Source organism: Peromyscus leucopus, chromosome 19 (assembly GCF_004664715.2).
Source record: "Peromyscus leucopus breed LL Stock chromosome 19, UCI_PerLeu_2.1, whole genome shotgun sequence".
NCBI classification, from domain to species: domain Eukaryota; kingdom Metazoa; phylum Chordata; class Mammalia; order Rodentia; family Cricetidae; genus Peromyscus; species Peromyscus leucopus.
Window position 1 is genome coordinate 18228400 of NC_051079.1, and position 26738 is coordinate 18255137.

At 38.6% G+C, this 26738-nt stretch overlaps 1 long non-coding RNA gene across 1 annotated transcript in view; it reads left to right on the plus strand.

Annotated features, from left to right (window-relative positions):
* Nucleotides 1-26738, plus strand: part of LOC114691663 — a 33496-nt gene that overhangs the window by 1130 nt on the left and 5628 nt on the right. The window contains exon 2 of the long non-coding RNA XR_003734248.2: nt 14762-14856. This is a non-coding gene — a long non-coding RNA (uncharacterized LOC114691663). The remainder of the gene's footprint in view (nt 1-14761; nt 14857-26738) is intronic.

Genomic DNA, 26738 nt, shown 5'->3' on the forward strand with positions numbered 1-26738 from the left:
GTTTCCAGTGTCATCTTGTAACAGATCTTTAAATTAGTTATGTAATCCCTTCATGTTTGGTCTTTTTTTGCTCATTCTTACCTCTTACGGTTTATTTACATTCCCACGCTTTGTTTTAGGGTTTCTTTGTTCATTTTTACTAAAGTTGTGCCAGGACTTTGCAAATTCTGAGTATTTCAATAAGATCTAATTAAAAAAGAATGCACACAGCTAAATATATTGTGGACACAACTCTCCTCTTGATTAGATAGGTTTAAAACCATTTCTAAGTTTTCTGCTAATGTATAGCAAAGCAACTAATCTTTAATACTCACTTCCTTCTGAAAACATACTAGGTGGTAAAATCCTTGGATTGTTCAATATAAATAAACATTTTGTTTCTGTTGAAAGACAGTTTTATCTCTCATACATGTACTTATTCCTTTCTTATATTATTCCCTTTGGCTTCCACTAGAATTATAAATAGAGGTTTAATAAAGGCTAACTTTTCCTTTTCCAAATTTGAAGAAAAATACGTTTTGAACATTAAGTATGATTCTAAGTTATTTGAAACTCCTTGGTCAAATTGTTGAGCTACTTGGTAAACTTGGCCACATAACATTTCAGCATATATTGGCATACTGAAGTTCTTATAGTTATTTTTTTCACATGTTTTATTACATTCTTCAGTGTTCAAGTTGTTAAACCAGCTTTGCATTCCTATGACAAAGTTAACTTAGTCATTCTTGCTATACACCTATATTCCCAAATATTCTTGTACTTATGAAAAACATGTTGATATAGGCTCTTTGTTTTTCTTGTGATCTAATTGTCTGGTGGTAGACACAAGAGTGGGTTGGCATTAGAAAATGTAGTTGTAGTGGTGACCATTTCCTTATCCTTTTTTCCTGAAATAACTTGTCTAAAAATAATATTTCTTCCATATGTATATCTTAAAATTTAACAAACAAGTCATAAAACACACTGAATTTTTTGTTTATTTGTTTGCTTGACTTTTTGGTGTGTGTGTGTGTGTGTGTGTGTGTGTGTGTGTGTGTGTGTGTGTGTTTATAAATGCAACCTGCTAGGTGTTCTTTTCTTATGAATTAAGTAAGGAACATTCAAGTTTTCTATATTTTATTTATGACTTTCAAAATATTAATGTATTTTTATCAACATTGTAGAAATTTTGGCATGAAATTCATGTCAGAGACACCATATTTAGAGAGGAAAATGTTCCTTTTTTTGACAGATGTACAACCTGAATGGCTCCTTCTGTGGATACTACCTCTCACAAAGAGACTATCTGTCCTTGATATTTCTATAATAAACATACCTTGAATCATTCCCCTAATACTTCCATGTCACCAAAATTATGCTAATAGATAATATATTTATGAAAAGCTTTATTAGACAAATACCTCGCTGTATTTTAAGGCAGAACCAAAGACTGTAATTTTGTTTCCTGACACTAGATAGCTGTTTTGTTTAAATTTGAAGCATACCTTACTGTTTTTAAAGGCATTGCTATTCTAAAAGTTACTTTTACATTTTCAACTGTATGTCTAGGTAAAAAAGAATATTTCTATATGCTATAATTTTAGAATTTCTTTTTATGACAACTATTGAACCTACTTCTAAGCTGAAAGAGTTGACAAGAGAATCATATTGGATGCTATGCTGTTTCTAACCAACTCCCTAGTAAGTGAAACTTCATGAAACCCAGCTATTTCTTAGAGTTGTGTATACATACCATTCAGTTACATACTGCTATCAAGTGCTGTTTTCTATTCACTTTATGGAGAACATCTTAGTTCATTCTCCCTGAAAAACAGAATTTGAATGGAGGATGCTGTGTCAAAGGGTTGTTGATAAGACGACTTGGGGAGTAAGATGGGAGGATGGCTGAGAATGGGATAAGCTCCTTCAAGGGTGTTCTTTTGGTGATGTGAAACAGGAAGAGGACTCAGGTCTCATATGCACAATCCATTGCCCACCTCCTCCCCTTTATAAATGGGATGCTGGTACTTCTGGATACACTACAGACAGAGCTATTCAGGAAATACACCCTCACATTTTTATTTTCAACCAGTGCACAAACCATGTGGGTACCAATACCACAGAGAGAACCCAAGGTGTAGCAGTGCTCTGGACTTAAATATTTAGAACGGATGCAATTCTGGAGGTGTAGCTCAGTTGCTAGAATGTAGCCCAGCACTTACAGAGCCTGAATTCAAATGTCAATGCTACATAAAGAGGAGAAACACTGCTCTTGGGATGTAGAGTGAGGAAGATTGGCAGTTCAAGATCATCTGTGGCTACACATGGGATTAGAGGCCAATGAGGTCTGTGAGATCCTGCCTCCAGAACACCACCACCAACAAAGAGTCTAAACTGGCCCAAATAGGGTTGATATCAGAACTAGAACAAGAAATCTAGTAAGGCAGTTAATGTTGAAATTAACAAGAACATTTTACCCAAAATGTTGGAAAATTATCTGTGCAAATAAATACACCTTTGTGTTTGTATGTATGTATACATATATGTGTGTATGCATATATAAATGCACAAATATATATAGGGATAAAAGCCATTATTAATACTCTAATAAATTTAGGATACCTCTATAACACCTGAGGTTAGAATAACGGAGTAAGCCTTCCTGGGTGGAGGCGAGGACTGCAGAGGCAGAGCCTTCACCTGGGCCAAAAGGGAAGCAGGCCAGAACCAGTAAACAGTGGAAAAGTATCAAGAGGCTGTGATCATGAGATTCTGGACAAACATAGTGTGAATAATGAGATCAATTCAAACTAAATAATATAGATATAGTAAAATAAAACAAGAATAGAATAAAAGACAAAGAAAAGTAAAAACAAATAGGGACAATCCTAAAAAAAGTAATTAGGATCAAATAGTTTATACCATAGTTATGAGGAGATTCATCTCTCAATAAATAATGAAATAAGCTTTGGAATTTAAGAAAAAAAGATTAGGAAAAAGAAGTGTGGTGACATTTCGTTTGTGCTCTAACAAATAAATCTTGCTGGAGATCAGAGTGCAGAGCTAGCCACCAGAGGCCAGGCAGTGAGGGCACACACCTTTAATCCCAGCATCTTGTATCTCATGCCTTTGATCCCAGTACTTGGGAGGAGGAAACAGGAAGTGATGTGACTGGGTTCAGAGAGGAAGTAATGAGGCCCCCGGGGTAGAGACCGGAATTTGGCTCTTTCTGTCTGAGAATTCTTAGAGGTAAGAAGTCTCTTTGGTGACTGGCTGCTCTGCTTCTCTGATCTTTCAGTTTTCACCCTGATATCTGACTCCAGTTTTTTATTATTAAGACCAATTACAATTTGCGTTACAAAGGAAAATTTAGAATGGTGAACAGTAGAGGAGTCAGTTCTAGATATAGCTGAGCAAAAAGGGCATTATTAGCACCAGGGTTGTGTCCAAATGAGCACCATGGCATGTAGAGCTCCGTAGACTTGGGGAAGCAGTCACACATACCAGGCCATTTTTATCATGTATTGAGTATAAAAGAATCTTATGTCTGCATAACGTAAGTAAAGTCTTTACAAGCCACTTAAAATACACACTACATTCCCTTCTCTTATACCAAATTGTAATGTAGACTAGTTTAGGGCCACATAAATATTGACCTTTAAATTATAAATTAATAATTATTAAATTCTGTTTAAGAGTAGGCATTTTCTTACAAACAACCAATAATTTCAAAAACACAATGTTCATATTACATTAGGTTATTGTTCTTTGTGGTAAAACAGGCAACTTAATAAATAAAACTGGTCTTAGCTTTTGCATGTGAATAGCTTTTTAAGGAGGTAATTATCAATTAAAACATCCACAGCAGAAGTGGTTCATTTTCCTGTTGGTTAGAAGGGCTGTTGACTGTATGAGCCTGGCCTTTGATTGTAGAGTGATTAACTGGATAGAAGGGAGACTCCTCCTTACTGTCTTCACCAGCATTCACATCCACTCTCCACGATCTGAGTCATAGACACTTGCCAGCACACACTGCAACTTCCAACATTCTTAGGAAGTAGTCTAACCTGAACATGCAGATGTCATGAAGCTTATCTCTCAGACACAATTTTAATAGGAAGACATGATGTCCTAGGTCACCGAACTAGCTATTCTTTGGTTCTGTTCTCCAGTGAGCAGCCCTTAGTTTTACCCCCACAGAGGGTAACTCATATCAACATCACAACATCACATCCTCTGCAGGATGCAGATGTGAACCCTTGGTGCAAATTTTCTTTCTTGATTACAATTTTCAAATGCACCTCAGAAATGATAAAGAACTTAAAACACCTTGATACAGTCGTGGGTGGGGGTTTAAACTTAGTTTTCTCTAAAATTAATACGTTTTCAAAGAGACAGAGAACTTGGCAAGATTGCCCCAAACAAGATAAAACAGCAGTAAAAATGCCACAGTATGATGAAGTGGCAGTAGCATAGGAGAGATTTTATGAAAGGTCCAAATGAGAAAAAAAAAAAAATGATGGGAAGTGGAGAGATACATTAGGATAAATGGGACCCTCTTTCTCTGCCTTATTGTTTTCTTAATTTCACTTAATTTCTACTATGAACTGTATCTGTAAAGTGAAGGATTAGAATTTTTTCTTTTTACAATGAAAGAAGAAAGATTTTTATTCCTATAAGATTCCATTCACTGCCTTCATGGTGAACTAAGCGGGGTTTGAAAGTCATTTCCATAATAGCTAACAAAAACGTAGTTGGTGAAACACTGGGCTTTCTAAACACAGAAGATAATTACATTGGAAGAATCTCCATTTTCAAGATGCTTTTATTCTTGCTGTACACAGTACAGAACAGACAACAGGAGCTGAACATGTACTAGGGAGCTGTGGGTGCTCGCAGTGACAAAGTACAGGTAGTCTGAGTTGATGGGGCTAAGGCGAAGCAAAAGCCAGGAAGGAAAGAAATCCTGCATTCTACTGCTGGCATGAACATACCACCTGAATGGTATTTTTCATTATCTCCTGCACTGGGAACATTCTATTAGTCCACTGGGAAGTCATAGCGGAAGAGACATAATTATCAGCAGAGTAATGGAGAAGCTCTCGCTAATGGCCAGCTATTCAAATATCTCAATATAATCATCGTGCCCAATCTCTCCCTGTTGCATACTCTCTGGAGAAAGTCATCATTTTTTCCACTTACTCCAGCATAATGAATTCATTTTGCATTTTCTTTGTGAGAAATTAAGAGGAATCACAATATAATGTGTTGACATTTGAAATTCTGTACAGAGAAGTTTAGGCTGGCAATTTGGTTTAATCACAAGCTAACAGGGAAAGGCTGTTTATTAAATTAGTTCCCTGTGTACAAAATGTTCATTTTCTTTGTAAATCTTTGCCTCTACACCTAGGTTTAGCTTTTTTTAACCCTACTCTTTATAAATTCCAAGTTCTTAAAATAATTCATGTATGTTTTCAAAGAAAGCAATTCATTCCCTGATCTCTATTTTAAACATCAGAACTGTTGATGCTAAAGATGATGCTGAAGAGAGACCCTCTGAAGAAGTGAAAAGTAAAACATGTGACAAGTTACCTTTAAGAGATGCCACCAAATACATATCTCTTTCTCTGACATTAAACCATGGTGTCAGCAGCATGCATGGAAAAGATTCTTCTCCCTATTAAATTAAAGCTATTCTTTTTGCTTATTTGCTCAGTTCTGAGATTGAGTAATGTAGCATGAATCTTAAAAGTTCTTATTAATAAAATCAAACCTGGGACCAGTTATTGGGGTGAAATGATGGATGGTCAGAGTGACAGAACAAGCCATAGCTAACCTCACATGGCTGGATCTTCAGCTGGTCTTGTTTCCTCAGACTGGAGGCCTCTGAGTCCTCATTCCAATGGCTCTCAGCTGAATTGCTGCTCAAAAGCCTGAATCCTTAACCAGCCAAATGCTTCTAGTTTCTGGTCCTCACACCTTATATACCTTTCTGTTTTCTACCACCACTCCCTGGGATTAAAGGCTTGCTTTCTGGGATTAAAGGCGTGATGAGTCACCATGCCTGACTGTATCCTTGAACACATGGATTTCTGCCTCTGGAATGCTAGGATTAAAGGCGTGTGCTACCACTGCCTATCCTTGCTGTTTAATATTGTGGCTGCTCTGTCTCTGACCCCAGATAAGTTTATTAGCATGCACAATATTTGGGGGAACACAATACCACAGATTAACCTTTTCTGTCTCTATTTCTTCCTTCACTTTCCATTCACTTGCTCTAGCGGAACTGGTAAACGGCTAAGAAAACTGCCTTTTCTCTTTCTCTGGGGAATGCCAGGTATCCCAGAAGAGGATAACATGGACACATACAGCACTGAGCTGGGCTGGCTGACTTGGAGCTGCTCTGGCTTTCTTCTCAGCCAGCACAGTTAGATGGTTGGGTTCCAACATTTTCAAAGCACAAAAGAAAAGGAAATATGCAGGCACAGGGCTTGTGTTATCATTTGACAGGGGCAAGAGGGAGAAGAAGGTACTGTTTTCTATTTACCTTTCTACTGTGTATGTCTTGATCATTCTTTTATTCTGCTTAGAAGTCTCATATACAAACAAATATTATGCCAACATAGCACTCTTGTATTTTAGGAAGAAGGCATACATTTTCAGAATATACCCAGAGGTGGCTTCTGTGCCTGTCATTTCCTCCTGTGTTCAGACCAACATCCACATGAGAACTACTGTTCCCCACCCAGAGTTTATCTGAGGCTTGTGGGAAGGTGCATATGGAAAGAAAGCACAGCATAGTTTTCAGCAAGTCAGTGAATGCTGCCCCTAGATTCAAGACCAACATCTGTAAAACCAAAGCAGGAGGACTGACAAATCGAAAGTCATGCTGGACTCCAGAGTGCAAAAAACTTAAAGAAAAAGAAAAAAGAAAAAAAAAGAAAGGAAGGAAAGAAGGAAGGAAGGAGGGAGGGAGGGAGGGAGGGAGGGAGGGAGGGAGGGAAGGAAGGAAGGAAGGAAGGAAGGAAGGAAGGAAGGAAGGAAGGAAGGAAGGAAGGAAGGCCAACCTTAGAATATAGCATGCAGCAGGATTGCTTTGGGTTGAGTCAAACCCTTGTCCCATACACTCTCCACTAACATGTTACTGTTTGTCTGCAGATACTCTTCACATCTTGTCCTGCTGTGACTGCTCTACATTGTCCTGCATTGAATATTGTCATTCATATTTTCCTCTCATTCAGAATATTTCCATGAAGAATAAAATAGACTCCTATAATTATTGAACAATTCTGTTGTCATAATCACTAAAAACATCTTATTGTCCACATTGCTTAGATGATATCATGTGTCTAAAATACTGAGATTTCTATAAGAAAGATGACTCTATCTGTTATGACGTAAGGATGTTGTATCAATTTGTGCTTATTAAAAGACAAATGTATCCCCTAGGATTTTCCCTGAGGGACGGAAGCACATAGATGCTCTGGATGTGTATTATTTATTAACAAATGCAATATACTGGTATTTTTAACCTTCAACCCATTATCTCTCTCCTACCACCCAAAAATAAGCTATAATGAGCAAGGGATAAGCTATAACAAAGGTGAACATCTCACAGCATCCTAACAAAAAAGAAAGCCACTCCTGCATCAGATATTCTTATATATGCTAACATTCCTTCACAAAATCAGAACTTCTGAATCTCACCCAATCAACTTGCTATATGACCTTGGGAAGAGCCTCCCACTTGCTCATAAAACAAGGTTTTCAATTCATTTTGCACAATGTCACTTTTAATTTGAAGCAACTCTCTATACATTACTAAGTGCTTTTCTGTAAAACAGACCTCCAATGGATGGTAGACATAAATTATTATTGAAAATTGTTTAATTTTGAAATGCTTCATTTTATGGGGTATTTTGAGAACAAGTGGATATAATTACCTAGAAGGATGCTAGTGAGGAGCCCCGAGATCAGTCCTGCATTAGGATTTAGGAAATGTCTAATATCCTCAAGATTATGAACAAAAGCACATGAAGGAGTGTACTTGTTATAGGCTCTTCCTTCTGTAGTCCTTTCCTTAGATAGAGGCTCAGGTATGATCCTTTGTAAAAATATATTATGACTTAGTATAGTAGATTTCCAAAGAATGGGATAAAGGCACAAATGTGAACAGTTGTAGTCTGAGAAAAAAAATACAGAATTGTAGGCTGCATAAAAAGTAAATATAAAAAGGGAAATTGTCCTATTTGGAAGCATGGAATAGAGGATGTACATGTCCCATACCAGAATCTTTCAGAGGTTGCAGACTGGCCAGTTAATAGCACCTTCAGTGGCAGTGCATTTGTGAAGAACAAGCCTGAGAAAACACTGGACACAGAGATTCCCCAAAACCCTGGAAAATCTAAGAGCTGCCATTCCCAGCATGCCCTGAGCTTGTACTTCCTCAAAGAAGACACCAGTCTTGAACTTTCTTTTTCCAAAGTCTTAATGCTTGAGTTGTGTTTGATATAACATTAAGTCTTCTTCTTTTATATCGGTGTACAGCACAAGTTCCTACCCAGGGCATCTCTAAAGGAAACAGAGACAGATCCGAACATGAGGTTGTTCATTTCCCAGGTTAAAGTTCCAAAGAGTTCAAATCATCTAGCTTTCATCATGCATAGAAAATGCAGCAACTAGTATTTTTTAAACTGTGAATTCATGAGTTGATGGTGTTTAAATAGATGCAGAAACCATGTTTTGTCCTACAGAGATGAGTGGGGAAGATGACTGAGAACTGTCTTCTTTTTCAGAATCCCAAGAAACAACTTTTGGCTTGTGTCTGTAATCATTTTTCCCCAATTACCACCAAAAGGCTTTTGAAAAGCTGTTACTCTGACATACTTTTAAGTTGACATCTAAAAGTTTCTGTCATGAATTTATACTAATGGTACAAAGATACAAAGTCAATGCATTATAAATGTTGATATTTAAATAAAATTTTGACTCACTGTGTTAAGTACATCAAGTACATTTAAATGCTTTGATTTGAAAACTGCCTCTGTTACTGGAAAAGATGACACGGACTTCCTTAATAATTTATTTTTTATATTTTCTTAGTTTCCATTAACTTTTGTTAACATTCTACATTGCCATGGAATTTTATCTTTTAGTGTATGTTTATGACTTGTTGATTAGGTGTTCATGTTTCTCTGCAAAAACATTGTGTGAAGTGAAACTTAACACTGATTGCCCTTACTTTGAAACAAAATACTAAAAATGTCTCCTTGGTCTGACTCTGGGGGAGGAGTTGAGAGGACTGGGAGATTTGGAAGAGTTTAGAAGGAGGAATATCATTAAAACCTAATGTGATAATCCACTGAGGTCTATTATGACTTTATCAGGGGGTGCAATGGGGATACCGACTCACTAGTACCAAACAAGGAAGATACTGCTGCTGATCTTGCTGGTACAGCTGCCACTGTCCTTTCCTTCTTCCTCAGGGCCATGGGGACCAACTGCAAGCTGCTCCATGTGGATTGATTGGGTCCTGGCCACCCAAGAGAGCAGCCAACTTCTCTTTCTCAGCTCTTAAGGGGTCACAAATGCAGACTAAGTCACATTTGCACCCCAAAGCCATTGGCAGGTACCCCAAAGCCACTGGCTGAACTGAATGAATTCCCACAACAAAAACCCACTGTGGGTGTATGAATTTTTCAAAGAATTAATAAAGATTATTACATATAATTAAAGTCTCCCCAGTGCAACTATTACTATAACTGTCAATAATAATGGTTCAAAATTATAAGACTAAGGCTGGGAATGTGACTCAGATGGCAAAATGCTTGATTACAAACTACAAGACTCTGGGTTCAGTGCCCAGCACCACATTTTGGAGGTTGTAGTCTTCTGCAGTCTCAGTATTCAGGATATGGAGGTACCAAGATGGAAGTTCATGGTAATTTTTGGCTACATAGCAAGACCAGATCCAGTCTGAGCTACATGAGACTGTTTCTTGTGTAAGAGGAAATGTAGGACCACCTGAAGTCTTTCATTAAGTAATATTACCTATAAAATACAAAATCTCATTGTATGCCTCTTCATGACACAAAAGGGTTAGTTATGTTAGTTATGGATTCATGGAGGAACCTCATTATCATTGCTATCAGACCAATAAGTTCTCTTGTTATCTATTTAAAGAGGTTTAAGTGACTCCTAACCTGATGAGAAGTGTGGTACTTTCATGGGTAGGAACAAAAGCATTAATATCCAAGAGATTGGTCAATTTTTTGTGTGGAAAAAAAAATTAACTTTCTTTTTTAAATATGTGTGAAAGTTGTCCTTAATTATTCAACTTCACAACATTTCTGAACTTTATTAATGGTGGTATGCTAACATATAATATAAATGATAACAATAGATAACATAGGTACATTCATTGGTAGAAAGATATATAGGGAAGACCATACCAATTCATTCTCCAGTGACAAATGGTAAACCCTGAAAAATATGTGTGTGTGTGTGTATGTGTGTGTGTGTGTGTGTGTGTGTGTGTGTACAAGGAACATCTTAAGTGCATGTTACCTTTTATACAGCTCTAGTCAAGTGCCACATCCTCCATATCTGCTGTACAAAGTCATCTTCCCAAAGGATCTGTCACTTAGATTTTTCTTAGCATGTTATTATGAAAACTAAGACTGCAAGGGTTCAGTTGCTGAGAAGGCAAGCCTGTAGTGAAACAAAGCCATCAAATCCCTATGCCAAGTGTTTAGAGTTCTTTAGTACTTTAAACAGTTTGGAGCAGTTCTACCACTGTAAAATTCAAAGCTCATAGAGTTCATATATTTCCTTTTAAATTTCTTTAGCAAAGTAAAAATGTATGTGCATGTGTCTGTATTTGTGTGCGTATGTGCATGTGAGTGCAGCTGACCGCAGATATCAGAAGAGGTGTCAAATACCCCAGGGCTGGAGTCGCAAGTGATTGTGAGCTACCTAACATGGCCACTCAGCACTGAACTTGGGTCTTCTGTAAGAATAGCAAGTGCTCTGGCGCATACCTTTAATCCCAGCACTCAGGAGGCAGAGCCAGGCAGTTCTCTGTGAGTTCGAGGCCAGCCTGGTCTACCAAGCGAGATCCAGGACAGGCACCAACACTACACAGAGAAACCCTGTCTTAAAAAATCAAAAAACAAAACAAAAAAAAAAAAAAAAACACCACAACATAAAAGAATAGGAAGTGCTCTTAACCACTGACTGTTTTCCAGTCCTCAATGCTAAAGTTCTTAGAGATATTAATTTTTTTAACAGAAAACAAAGCCAATACTTGACTAGCTTTACAAATCTTGGCTAGATTTTTCTGAAGGCCCTTCTCAAAGCTCTTTATCATATTCTTAGATGCATTATTATTTTTTAATTTCATGAAGTAAACAGGATGTCTTCAGGTCTCTTCTCCCTGGCTGTCATTGATTGTACAGATCAACAATTAACCTTTTTATCTTGGGATTTCCCATCTGAAGGCACGACCAACAATGAGAAGAAAATAATGAAGAAAAGCACTTTAGATATCTACTGACTAGGACAGCCCTTTTCTTGTACTGTCATACACTAAAAATAGAATATAACTAGCATTCATATATCACTAGCTTTAGCATTTATTAGAGATTACAGATTCTCTAAAGCTGACTTCATCTATATAGGGTGGATCATATGCAAATACTTCATTATCATTTTTCATGGAGATTTGAGCAACTGGTGACTTTTACAACCAAGGGGGGGATCATAGATCCTCTGCTTCCTGTGTGCTTAGGGTTAACTGTTCACTGTTTCTTCCAAGTAGAATTTAAGGTTTTTCCCTACTGTAATCTCCATGGCCATTGATTTCTGAAAAATACTACATTATTTGTTGATAAAACATTCTTCCAGTTCTGTGTGGATGAGTATGAGTAGATATATATTTGAACTTGGGAAATGAGAAGACAATGTTTGTTTCCTTTTTGCCATTACACATCAAAAGTGTATTTTGCCTTGAGAGATTCTCATAATATGGCAGTCAAATGTGTGTCTGCTCTCTCCAGAAAGAATGACACACTAATTTCTACTTCAAAGCTTGACAGTTTGTAAACTTGGCTTACACTATTAATTTTAGAAGCTTTCTCCCAATGTCTTTCAAGGAGGTATCATCAATCAACTGTGTTTAGTTTAAGAAAACAGGGGGTGGGGGAAAGCACTTCTAAAAAATATAAAATTAAAAAATGGAGTTTGAGTGATTAAAATTCAACAGCCTTAATTTTTATATGTAACATGTCAATAAAAAAAGATGAACAGTACTCAATTTGATGAGCAAAAGACACAAAACTCTATTTTATTTTAAACATTGTAAAATAGAGTTGGCAGATAGGAAGTGGAGCTATGCCAAACACATGTAAACACAAACACACACACACACACACACACACACACACACACACATACACAAACACAAACACACACACACACACACATACACACACACACATACACAAACACAAACACACACACACACAGACACACACACACACACACACACACACACACACACACACGAATGGATGCTTACTGTTTTAATTTTTCAGAGTTTCTATTTTATGTTTTGGCAGAATTACTGTATAAACCTACTCAGTGTGTGCATCATTTTCCAAATAGGAACATAAATACATTTAAAGGCAAGAAGAGCATAGCCCCAAACACAGTCATGTAAATGTTTCCTTGCTTCTATTTTCTGACACTCTTCTCTTCTTCCTCCCTGAGCTTCCTCCCAGAATGTCGGTGATTAATCAGATATTCAAATCTTTTTTCCCAAGCTGTCTCCAATCCTCCCACATCCTTCCTTAAATCTTGAGTTTGATGAATGGTCTCACTTGCTACCTTTCCCTAGCCTCTTGGTGCTGTGACTTGACACTTGTTCTGTGAATATGTCCTGTAAGTTCCCAGAGCTTTCTGCGAGCTACATGCTTATAAGCAATAGGTTAGAGATGTGAACAAATCAGACACTTTGGATATAGGCTATAAGTCTGTAAGTTTTGCTCCTTGCACGTGATACTCAAGTAAATGTCAATGATTATCTGACCGGAAGATCTCAGTTCCGGCTGGAGCAAATTAGTTCTAGTTTCAGGTTTGTTTGTTTGTCTTAGCAAGAGGTAATTCTGCAAATTAAAGACACAGAACAGAAGAAGCATCTGACTGACTTGTGTGGTTGCTATCTTCATGGCAAATTGAAGGTGGTAACTGTTTATGTGACAAACTGAACGTGGCTGTTCTCTTTATATTATTCATTGAGATCATAACCCTCAATAGGATTACATTAGGAGATGGGAGCTGTGTAAAATGATTAAGCCCTGTGCTTCTAGATGGAATTAAGTGCCCCTGTACCAGAGACCCAAAAGAATGCTATTGTCTCTTTTGCTGTGTGGACACAATGAGAAGACTGACATTTTTTAAAAGATTTTTTTGTATTTTACTCATGTGTATATGTACATACAGGAGGGCGGTGCTATATGCCCACTAGTCCAGAAGCCTCCAGAATTCAGAAGAGAGCATCTGATCCCCTGGGCTAGAGTTACAGCTGGCTATGAACTGAATGACAGGTCTGGGAACTGAACTTGGGTCCTCAACAAGGGGAGTATATACTCTTTACCAGTGAACTGTTTCTGCAGCACAAAGAAGACAGATGTATGACCCAGAAAGAAGACTCTCACCAGGCAGGGAGCTACCACATTGTTAGACAATTCAGCCTCTAAACCTGTGAGAATGTTTCTTGTTTATGATGCCTACTCAATGAAACTTTCATTATAACAATTCAAATGCATGGTTTCAATGGAACACAGCTTACACTGGTTAAAAGTCAAGTGACCTTTGTGTTGTTTTTGCTGCTTATTATTATTATTATTATTATTATCTCTTTGGGAGCCCACCACCAAGCTCCTGAATAAATACACAGAGACTTATTCTTACTTATGAATCCCTAGCCTGAGCTTGGCTTGTTTCTAGCCAGCTTTTCTTAACTAATTATCCCATTTACCTTTTGCTTCTGGGCTTTTACCTCTCTCTGTTCTATTATCTCTTTCTTTCCTTCTTACTCCATGGCTAGCTGTGTTGCTGTGTAGCTGGTCCCTCATGTCCTCCTCTTCTCATTTTTCTTGGTCTTCCTTCTTTCTCTTTCTCTTTCCACTCACTATCTCTGCCTAGCAGCCCTGCCAATACCTCTCCTGCCTAGCTATTGGCCACTAAGCTCTTTATTAAACCAATCAGGTGTTTTAGACAGGCAAGGTAACGCAGATTTACAGAATTAAACAAATTAAACATCTTTGCATCATCAAACAAATGTTCCACAGCATAAATGAATGTAACACATCTTAAAATAGTTTTCCACAATGGACCTTGTCTTTAGGGCTGATCATTTACACACACACACACACACACACACACACACACACACACACACACACACATGCATTAACAATTCATGAAAAAGAAGCCATGAATTTGAACGAGAGCAGGATGTGGTTTGGAGGGAGGAAAAGAAAGGAAGAAACCGTGTATTATATCATAATCTCAAGTAATAAACCATTTTTAAATAGTGAAGTGACCTTGAAAACAATGTGTGAGCAGAATCTTGTTTAATCTCCACTTACTTCGAGGAACTGGGGTCTTATAGAGAAATTTGACCTTATACTATGTGCCTGTGTTGGGAAAGAGCTGAGATTTAACTGAGGCTTGACTGGCTAATATCAGAATATTCTTACTCCATTCTTCCCTCTGACAGGTTCTGTGATTTCCGGAACAACAAAAGTTCAGCAAGGATGTTTTGAAATAGCATCCAAAGCCTGTCGGCGGTGGACTCGGGATGGAGGCTTGACGGTGAGTTCTTTCAGCCAGCATGAATGTCAGGGGAAACTAGTTTGAGTTAAGTTCCCAAACATTCTACTGAGTGAAAAGGGAAATTTAAAGAGTGTACACACTGGGAAAAAGGCACATATGCCAATGTAAGTTGAAAATGTTAAAAATGATATTTAGACTCTACATTTCTCTTCTCTGTATTACCCTTAGTCAAAGTACACCACAGAACAAAGAATGTCCAGTATCCTTCTCCATACCTAACATTATGAACAATTTAGAAAATTACAACAAAGTCTTCTGAAATATTTGGAGATGGAAGACCTAATACCCAGAAGCAGAGAAAGGGAGTGAAACAGAGAGAGGGAGATCTAGAGCACTCTATAAGAAAGGAAAATGGAATTATCAGAAATTATGCAGTCTCATCTCATAGAAAGGATGTTCTCTTCGCGGTGGCAAGGCTTCATTAGAAAAAGAAATTTGTGGCCGGGCGGTGGTGGTGCACGCCTTTAATCCCAGCACTCGGGAGGCAGAGCCAGGCGGATCTCTGTGAGTTCGAGGCCAGCCTGGGCTACCAAGTGAGTCCCAGGAAAGGCACAAAGCTACACAGAGAAACCCTATCTCGAAAAACCAAAAAGAAAAAGAAAAAAGAAAAGAAAAGAAAAAGAAATTTGGAAATAGAAAGCATGTGTTAAGTGAGTGGGATGTATGGCCTACAGAAGAAGACGAGGAGGGGGGGGAGGAGGAGAACAATGATGATGACAATGAGGAGGATGAAGATGAGGAGGAAAGAAAGAGAAAGGAAGAGAGAGAGAAAGAAAAAAGAAAGAAAAGAAAGAAGGGAGGGAGGGAGGGAAGGAAGGGAAGGGAAGGGAAGGAGAGAGAGAAAGGAAGGAAGGAAGGAAGGAAGGAAGGAAGGAAGGAAGGAAGGAAGGAAAGGAAGGAAAGGAAAGGGAAGGGAAGGGAAGGGAAGAGAAAGGAAGAAAAAAAAAGAAAAGAAAAGAAAAGAAAAGAAAAGAAAAGAAAAGAAAAGAAAAGAAAAGAAAAGAAAAGAAGGAAGGAAGCAAGTCATTCACATACAGCTTAAAGGTTTAGAAAACTCCACTCCAGGGTCTGAAATAAATTACATCAAGGGCTGTTTTAGTGCTCTCTTTATTTGAAGAAGTGCAGCAGGGATTGATTGGAAGTGAACTGTGTGTAAAAGCCTTGATTCTCTGGGAATATCAGCCTTCTTGCATCAGCCTGCACTGGCCTCCCTCTCCTCCTCCTGCCAGATCAGCCAGCAGTGCATTGTTCTAATGCACTCCAACACCCACATCCTTTTATTTTTTCAGTGCAAAGTAATAGAATCATCCTTCTTGAGCTCCTGTGGTCTTCTCGCTGTCCTTGGGACTTCTGCTTTTTAGACTTCTTTTCTACTCAGGTACAAAAGTGAGTCTGAGAAGTAGGCACATAGGCTGAAATGAGAAACTGTTAAATCATGAAATATCACTAATGTGTCACCACCAATAGCTCACAACTTATATTCATGCCTAAAACCTGCTCTACCTTAGAAGGTCCTATTCCCATATATACTTTATTTACTGTCTTAGTTACTTTTTATTGCTGTGTAATTTTTATTATGACCAAGGAACTTGTGAAAGAAAGTATTTAGCCGGGCAGTGGTGGCACACGCCTTTAATTCCAGCACTCGGGAGGCAGAGCCAGGCAGATCTCTGTGAGTTCAAGGCCAGCCTGGTCTACAGAGTGAGATCCAGGACAGGCACCAAAACTACACAGAGAAACCCTGTCTTGAAAAACAAACAAACAAACAAAAAAGTATGCAAGCTTATAGTTTCAGAGGATAAGTCCATAACTATCATGGCAGGTAGCAAGTCAGCAGGCAGACAGGCCTGGCACTGGATCAGTAGCTGAGAGCTTACATGCAAACAAAACAAGTCACAAGGAACAGAGAAAGAGAGGGGGGAGGGAGAGAGAGAGAGAGAGAGAGAGAGAGAGAGAGAGAGAGAGAGAGAGAGAGAGAGAGAGAGAGAGCAGGCTGAAAGAATAGTCAGGAATGCAGAACAGTAAGAATAAAGTCCCGGGTCTGCAGACAGCTGCCTGTAGCTCCAGCCTTCTGATTTTGCACATGATCAGGGCATGCTGGAGTGACTGCCTATTCAGAATCCTGAAGTGCTGACTGACCTTTCCTGTTTCTTTTCTCTTCCCTCTCTTCCAGTGCAAATGTTTGCTGCTCATTGTTTTCAGAATTCAATGACTGACTTAGTTAATCAAATGCATGTTTTTATAAATTTCATTTGAATAAAAGCTATCATTCTGTCACAGGTAGATTCATAATCTCTCTCTCTCTCTCTCTCTCTCTCTCTCTCTCTCTCTCTCTCTCTCTCTCTCCTGTGTGTATATATGTATTTGTGGTTACCTGAACAAAAAATGTCCCACATTTTTGAATGCTTGATCCCTATTTGGTGGAAATGTTTGGGAACATTTAGGAAGCCTGGCCTCTTTGAATGAAGTGTGGCTTTGTTGGAGGAGGTATGTCACTGGAGGCAAGCTTTGAGGTTTAAGAAAAGAAGACCATGTCATTCCCAGTGAGTGCTCTCCCAGAAGCTAAACTTTTCAAAGCTTAATCTAAAGATGTCACCGATCTCAATGAATTACTTAAGCACTCCTACAGCTGTTGTCAAAATGGGTAATACATCTTCACACTATAGAACTTGATGTTTGAGTTTAATTTTAAGCTTCGTTAAAATGTCCTTTCTTCCTCCTGAGTTAAAATTTGAATGGAGGTAGGTGGAGAAAGACACACCAGGCATTAAGATTCTGATTTAGCCAATTCTTGAAGAATTGCGATTTGGTTCTTCAGAAAAATCCGTACAAGTGAGGCAAGGTCTTTAAAATAAAAGTCATATGGCTGCAATTTGCATTCCATTAATCCAGCTTTAAAAGTTACTTTCCCCCACCTCTTTCCAAACTGTCATATCATATCACCACGTTAGAAAAACGTTATTTCTTATTAAGCACTGCAGAACTCTAGTAATGGAAGGAAAATTACAGTTCTTCAGACACTTTCTACATATGAATGTACAGTTCGAGGAGGTTCCATGGTTGTCAGATCCTGATCACATGTCAGCAGTGCCTTCTGCTCTTCTGGAAATGGACCAGGGGCCACAAAGACAGCACTAACTCCTCCTGTAGGGTGTGCATTAGGCATTGCTACTGTCTCAGCCTATGGTTATCATCTGTTCAAATCTGTGAGTTGACCATTTGAAAACAAAAACAAATACAAATGAAATCTGCAAATGAATGGGCATCAAGCTTCATGTGTTCTGCTTCAGGGGTGTCCAACTCCAGGAGTACCACAATTTGCCAATTTTCAAATGTGGGATGGATCCTTTGGCATTTATGTTGAAAAGTAGCCCGGAAGAGGAGTCACATTGCTCCAACATCAAATTGTTGATTCAGTTTTTCCTTTAAAGCCAATTCCTTTTAGTGCAGAGAAAATGCAGTGTGTACCCTAGACTAAAGTAAGAACTAAGGACCTCAGAGTGCATGCTTTTCCCTTTTGTGTGGAAATCTGTTTTGTTTTGTTTTGTTTTCCCCCAAGGCTCTCTTCCCTTTTGATTTTGTACTTTATTATCATTTAAAAGCAAGAGACTATTGCAGGTAAAGTGGTCAAATATTCAGCAGTCTTTTTTTTTTTTTTTTTTTGATTTGGTTTTTCATCATTGTGACAAATAATTGAGAGGAGCAAATTAAAGGGAAAATGGATCTCCTTTACAGTTTCCACAGTTTCAGAGGACTGGACCTGTGGTGCCTTGGTCCTAGCACCTGGGGACTGAGGGCAGGGTAGGTGTCATGGCAGAAAGGGCAGAGTGGAGCAGAGCTTCCGTCATGACAGCAGAGGTGAGTGCAGGAAAAGCAGGGCTGAGAAAACACTCTTCAAAGTCCTGTCTTTGGAGATCTGCTTTCTCTCCTGTGCCACTGTTTGCAGTACCACAGCTCCTCAGGAGTCCATGCAAATTTTAAATCTCTCAGTATGTTAGATTGGGGCTTAGGTCTGAGAAGGCCAGGCAAATACCAGGACAGGATCCCAATAACTCAGTTAAAAACTAGGCCTCAGCTCTTGCCTCTTGAAACCGAAGAGACAGTTTCTGAGGAAGCCACAAACAAAGGGCAATCAGTCATGAATGCCCCCACTAGCAAGGATGAGAGGAAGTGCACATACCAGGCCTGAGCCAGCTCCCACAGCATCTCAAGGCAATAACCAAAGAAGGACAGAACCTGGGACTTGTTCAAACTTGCCTTCAAATAGAATGAAACTAAAGTCTTAGCCAACCCCTGGTAGCCCTAACCAATCAGGAATGTACTAATATGATTGCCACTAACATAAGCCAATCCAAATAGAATGACCTCACTGCCTTTAGAATTCCTTTAGCTGTGTATAAAAAGAAGCCTGCAAACCTTCCTCAGGGTTACCATTTTGCCTTGGTATTGAAAGTGCAGCCCCAGCATGCTAAACCTTTAGTTTAGAAAATAATAAACACTCTTGTTGATTGTGTACATAGGTGGTGTTCTTTTGTGTGATTTCTGGAGGACCCTAACAGGTCAAGGCTCCAGACAAAAGCACTCTCCAATGATGGGCTCTTCCAGGAGAGAGCCAAGATTTAAAACATGAGCCTTTGGGGTTACATACAATCCATGATAGCATATGTTAAGCACATTTAGAAAATACTGTTTAAAAAAAACCTTCATGTTCAATAACACTTCTCATCTTTTTTCGCAGGATACCTACAAGCTTTAAGGGAGGTTTCTGTTTAGGGATTTAGCTCAGTTGGTATAGTGCTTGCTTAACTCATATGAAGCTCAGGGTACAAGATCAGTCTCTAGCACTACATAAGCCTGCCTCAGAGGCACACACTTGCAATTCCAGCACTTGGGAGTTGGATGCAGGAGAATAAGAAGTTCAAGGCCACCATATACTACAAAGCAAAATAAAGAAATGGGAACAGAGAGAAATGTGAGAAACGAGACTGGATGTAAAACTCCTATTCGATTTCCCTTTCTCTGATCAGCACTTTATTTCAACCAGACTCTTGCATGCATTCCTTTCTCAACAGGAGCATAGTAATTCTGAGTCATAAGCTCAGATGATTGTCCAAGCTTCACAGCCCACTTCTTATGAATACTTACTCATTTACAGACTGTCCTTCCTTAATCTCTTCAAGCTGATTCAATTACATGCCCTCAGGTCCTCAGTTATATATCTAATGATGAGTAGGAGTCAACCTTTGGCACTTCTGAAAGCTGGGAAGTCTAAATAGCAAGGCAGGTTGGGTAGCTGGGAAGGGCCTGCTTTCTGGCCATAGATGATACCTCACCAGACCGCTCTGGAAGCTAATTTACTCATGAGAGTTCCATTTGAGACCTACCCATCTCCCCAGAGACTATCACCTGGACAGAATGCTGACTGAGGATCTTGGAGGGGTGCTGCACAGTACTTTCCTCCAACTCAAAACATTCACTAGAGGAGGGAGAGGGAGGATCGAAGATTCAGGAAGCCAACAAAGATAGCATGTTTGGGAAAGCCAAAACTTGCAACAATCTTGAAGATCCCTCCCCAGTGTTGTGTAGAAGCTTCAAACAATTACTTTATTTGGGGAGGAGACTGATTAGAAGAATTGTAGAGATATTCTCAGGCCTGTCCAGCTGTCTGCAAGTTGTGAAGAGAGCACTGGGTTTGAGGCTTTCCTGAGCTGTCACCCATGCTAGGGTGGACTTTCAGTGATGTAGCCGCTTTTGAGAAACCCCTGCTCCTGTAAGTAACCCCTCACCTATATTCACATTAGTAACTCCAGTAGTTAACCAAGTTAAACTTGCATAAAATTGCTACTCTGTTCTGTTATGGGCTCCCTTTCCCAGGTATGTAAATGTGTCTTCCTTGTAGCTGTATTTCTACAAGAAAAGCCTCTCACTCAATAAGAGGACATAAGGCTTCTGATCACAAAGTATCCTCATGAGACTGGCATCTGCTTTCTGGGCTCATATTAAGAATCCCAGATGGATCAGTCCCTACATTCGAATCATGGCAGATTTAAACATTTTCTACTTTCTGAATATTCTCCATATCACCTATGTTATTTCTACATAGGTAGTCACAGTACAATAAGACCTCTAAGCACTCTTCCTAATTAAAACAAAATGAAACAAAACTGAAGCATTACGGCTTAATGTGATTTAGGAGAGAATCAGACTCCCACATTTTATAGATGGATTGGAAAGCAGTGGTCACAGCTGTTAAGATGGCTCCATAGCACTCATGTTTTGGGGTACACATTTGGCATTAAAATTCAGTCTCCAGAAGAGTGGGCCAGCATTCATTTTACCTTCTACTACCTCAGACACAGTAGATCATTAGTAGGAGAAGAAAGCAACATGCCTTGAAAAGTTGACACATACTGCTGTCTGGATGAGAGGCTCCAAAGCTCTGCATCCAGAATGTCAGCTGTGAGTGCCTTCAAAACAATACCACCTGAAATAAAGCAACAGGCGGCGAGAAAAGCTGTCAAGTCCCAATTTGCAGTTTCTAGCAAAGATCACAGCAAAAACAGACTCCAGATCAACTTGTCTTTATTTCAGCTCCTCCAGGGCTGGCACCAACTAACTGCTGGAATTCCACACAAGCCTGCTGACCAGCTTTGTGCCTTCCTCTCCTCCTGCCTAGTTCTCCAATTAGCTCCTTGTTAACCACACACCTGCAGTGCCTTTCCCCCCAGGCTCTGCTCCTCTCTGTGCAGCTTTTAACCCCTTCTGTACGCATGGTTAAAACACTATTAAGGTACCTCTATGGATGCCTGGCAGAATTGCTGGGGACCCTATTGACCAAGGTAATTAGCTTACAGGGACATCTCATAATATGACTGCAAAGCTAGGGATAGATCAAACTTCCCTGCCTGTGATATCTACAGGGATACTGTGAATGTAGATACTAGTCTTCCAGGTCATCGAGTAACATAGCAGCACCCAGAAACCCTGACAGTATGTCCAGAGGGTTCAGACAAAGGAATGATGGGAAAACAACTGTCTTACCAGAACTGTCTGGGACCCAGAATGTCAACACCCTCTATACTCAATGGAAAATGAAGCACTATGAAGAAAGGACTGATGTGTGACCATGAAGACCATCTCTCAGCAGCCCTTCCTCATAGAGTTACAGAAGCTAGAAAAGTATAGGAGGATGTGAGGCAATAGTCCCCTTCTTTCCTACAAACGTTTCCTCACATTTATGTCTTTTTATTTTGCTTTGTGATGCAATGAGTGATCTGGGATTTTGTGTCAAGAGGATATGGGTAGGGTATTATTAGAGGAGATGGACTTGAGCTAAGCTTTAGAATTACGTCTAGTCATCAGATATGATTTGAACTCCTTTGTCTTCTCTATCTCTGCCCATTGTAGGGATACATGTGTCTTTTGGGAGACATATGATATTGGAAAGGAGATCTGTACAGACAGTTCACAACTCAACATAATTTTAGTAACTGTTCTGGCTAGATTTTTGGTGAGCTTGACACAAGTCAGCATTATCTAGGAAAGGGAACCTCCGTTAGGAAAATATCTCCACCAAATTGCTTATAGGCAAGTCTCTGGGGACATTTTCTTGTTTAATGATGATGTAGGAAGGTTCAGCTCACTGAAGATAGTGACACTGTTGGGGTCCTAGATGTTATAAGAAAGTAGGATGAACAAGCCATGGGGAGCAAACTAGTAAGTGCATTTCTCCATGGCCTATTTCTGTTCCTGCTTCTAGGTTTCTGCCTTAAGGCTCCCTGCCCTGAATTCCCTTGGTGCTGGAGTGTAACTTGAAAGCTGTGAGCTTAAATACCACTGCCTCCCCAAGTTGCTTTTGGTCATGGTGATTTATCACAGCAATAGAAACCCTGACTAAGACAGTAACATAGGAAAATAATACATTTTGTATTAAACAAAAAGCTAAAAAGAAATACAACAATATAATATTATCCTGCATTCTGCATGGAGAGGATAAAACTAATATATTTCTATACTGAAAGACCATTTGGCTATAGTTTAGGGTAGCAATGATAGATAACCAAAAGGAAAGAGTTCTTTGACGTTTATTTGGGGATTTCGTTGAATATGGCTGAAATCTCAGGAAATATGTTGGAGAGACCTGAATTCCTATCTCTGTTCCAATGACTTCTGTATGACTTTGGAGACAACATTTGACCATTTAAGCCACAGTTTCCACATCTATAAAATTATTACCTATCTAATATCATTAAAATTAAATGAGAATAATGCTCAGCCAAAGGACTTACTGGCTTGGTGACCTCTAGCTTTCTCAGCTACCTTCCATGTGCAACCCAGGACCACTATTCAGGGGTGGTAACACTCACAGTGGGTTGAGCCCTCCTACTTCATTTAGCAAATAATACAATGCCCCATGGACTCTTACATTTTTTCCCCTCCTCTCTACAACGATCCCTGAGCCTTAGGTGCAGAAGTTCTGTTGTAGCTGTGTTTACTGGGACTGGGCTGCACACTCTGCATTTTGATTGGTTGTGATTTTGTGTAATGTTCTCTGTATGGTTCAAGGGGAAATTTCGTTGATGAGGGGTGTGGACTGCACTTATCTGTGGGTATTGGGATATATGTATTCAAAAACAATTAAAGAAAGGAAAGACCATGAATTTTAAGGAAGTTGGGGTGGGTCATGGAAGGGTTTGGAGAAAAGGAAAGGGGGAATGATATAATCACACTATAATCTCAAACATTTTTAAATGTTAAAAAAAAGTCCCATTGATGTTGACACAGGCCAGTCAGACGGAGGGAATTCCTGTTGAAATTACTTCTTTCAAGTGTTTCCAGTTGACAACTGAAACTAATGGCACCAGCAGCCTTCACAGAAGGGGAGAATAGTAGATGCTGAAAATTATGAGTCCACTGTTTAAACCAAATTACCATTACAATTGTCAACTAACTCTTAAATATTCCCCTTGAACATAGTCAAAGAAAGAAAATGTGGTACATAAGAGAAAGCTAATACTAAACTCATATAGGAAATGATTCTGAAAACTGACTAAAATTCCAGTAAGTTTTATTAACAATATTACTATATTGCAGCCAAGATTTTTCAATAAAATACTTTGAAGGTAAAGAAAAAACACATGTTGGCCATTTGAATAACACCAAGGCTATTGAAGGATAAATATAAGAACTTGAAGGGAGCTCAAGGCTCTCTTGTATCTTTACAAAGATATCAAATGCCTTCTGCACCCTTCCTAGTTGGGGACAGAGGCTGACAGCAAATCAGCATTAGTAAAGAACCTTCCTGCTTCACAGATGTTAATATTAAAATGGCTGGAAAATAAATCATTATTGATTCGTTAGAGTTTTTACAGTCAGCTGACAAGCTTGGTCACTATGTGAGAGATTTCTGAAAAGCAAAAGGCTAGAATGATGTACCACACTGACAAGGTTAGTCAATGAGGAAAAGTATAACCTTAAACATTGGCATTATGTTAAGGAGTATTTCTTGAAAATTTGAAATTTTCTATGACCCTAAGATAAGAAGAGCCTGTAATGTGATTTGACTTTCACAATAGCTAATCTGAATTTTAATTATATAAATAAAGACAGAGTTTAGTATCCAAAAGTTGGAGGGGCTCACAACATTAGTTTGATCATTTGGACAGTTTTTTTTTTTCTTTTATTCTATTTAGGCATCTGAGACTTTTTAAGAAAAACAACAGGTAAGAATTAATTCAGGGAAGTTGAATAGTGGCAGTAAACCTAAGGTTCGATTTTCTGTTATGTGAGAACTCATCAAATTATTTGAATATTTAAGTTGAAATTTGAACAAAGTATGAGGTCTTAACTACAACATTGATATAATTGTTTTAAATAGGCTCTTAGTATGGAACCAAGATTACTAAATGGAAATGACAATGTAGTTGCTAATAAGGATATACATTATTTATACATGTAAATATATGCATCTCTCCCTCGATTGTTTCCTTTCTCTCTCTCTCTCTCTCTCTCTCTCTCTCTCTCTCACACACACACACACACACACACACACACACACACACACACACACACACATCCAACAGCACAAAAATTCAGGTGTTGGCATTTAAAATATCAGATATTAAAAATGACCAAGTGTACCCTGGAAGGTAAGCTGACAAATATTTTACAAACAGCTTCTTCATTTGGTAAGATGCTGGCCTAAGTGATATCTAAGGTTCCTTCTAGTTTTCTCATCTAAATCGATGGGGCTGTGGAATAGAGACATTTTCCTCTGAGCACGTGACTCTGGGTGAATGCTTTCCTCTGAATTACTATTCTATAACCACAAGAGATGAGCAGTTATTAAGCAGGAATGGTTTCTCCAATTCCTCCTGCCTTGATCTATGGGTGTTATCATCATAGCACTCAAATTCAATATTGAGTGAGCCTAGCATCTCAATCAAGCCACTTTTTATCTTTTTTATTGCACTTTGTACAAGCAAAAATACAAACTCAGTGTTCATATTTTGATGATGCCTTTGCCTATATTGTTTTCTAAAAAGAAGCAATTTTTTCCCTTCCAGACATTTTAAATGGCAGGTCAATTAAATTTGCAATTTATTTTAATTTTTAACATATATTCAGTCTAATTTCAAAGGTGACAGATTTTATAACACACACTAGGGCTGAAATAAGGATGTTATAATGATAATTCTCAGCTTTGATGGTGTTCAAGTTCTTTCATCAAGAGCTTGATTTCTTATGGTCCTTATAGGAGAGAAATGGCTGGCTGCTGGCTGGCTGCTGAGCTGGATTTCTGCTTTCTAGGACCCTCAGAAGTCCAGGCTCCCTTGCATCTGTGAGTTCTTGCAGACTCATGAGTTATAAATGCATGTAGTCTAGACTTTACAAAAGAAACATGAACCTTTGTATATATCCTGTTCTCTTCTTTCAATACTGTCCTCTTCCTTTCATTCATAATGTGTTCTTTACCAAATATCTTGTTGACATATCTTTGGAAATCATTACATGTCTTAATCTTGTGTTCTTAGGTCCCATCTCTAATGGATTGAAGTATTGTTTTAGATGGAAATGTGAACATTTTTTTCTATAGAATGAAACAGAAATCTTATGTTCTGGGCATTTCACATACTTCTGACTTTTTGTTTATATTCATTCAAATACCTATACATATCTAGCCACATTTTGGGGTATATGTGTTCTAGTCTCATGGCCAAGGATGTAGCTCAAAGGCAGAGAACTTTTCCATAATGAAAACTTCATGGTTCAAATCCAATGCCATGTAATACAAACAAACAAATAATAAAATCCAGAAAATGAGGGGGAAATATCCAATTTCCAGCAGTGTGTTTCTATAAAGGTGAAACTATATATAGTAGAATTTTTTGTTTTACCTTTTAATGTTCTCTACATGTAATAAATATGTCATTTTGATGGGGGGAAACTCCTTAAATAACACAAATAAATGGATTCACATTTTTTTATTTTCCCATGTTATTGTATTGTGTGAATTTACTTATGATATAAAACATATATTACCCAGGAAGGGAAGCATGAGAAAGTTTTCCCCCATTTATACAGTTACTACCTGTGATGGCTATCCTTGGTTGTCAATTTGACTATATCTGGAATGAATTACAATCCAGAAATGGAGGGCATACTTTTGATCTGGATCCTCATGCAAGAAGACAATATGCCTTTGATCTTGAGGCTGGATAACACATGCCTTTAATCCAGACCTTGAGGCTGGAAGGCACACCTTTAATCTGGGCCATACCTTCTCCTGAAACTCTATATAAGGACAATGGAAGAAGGAAGGGTGTGTTCCTTCTTAGCCTGCTTGCCCTCCCCTTGACAGC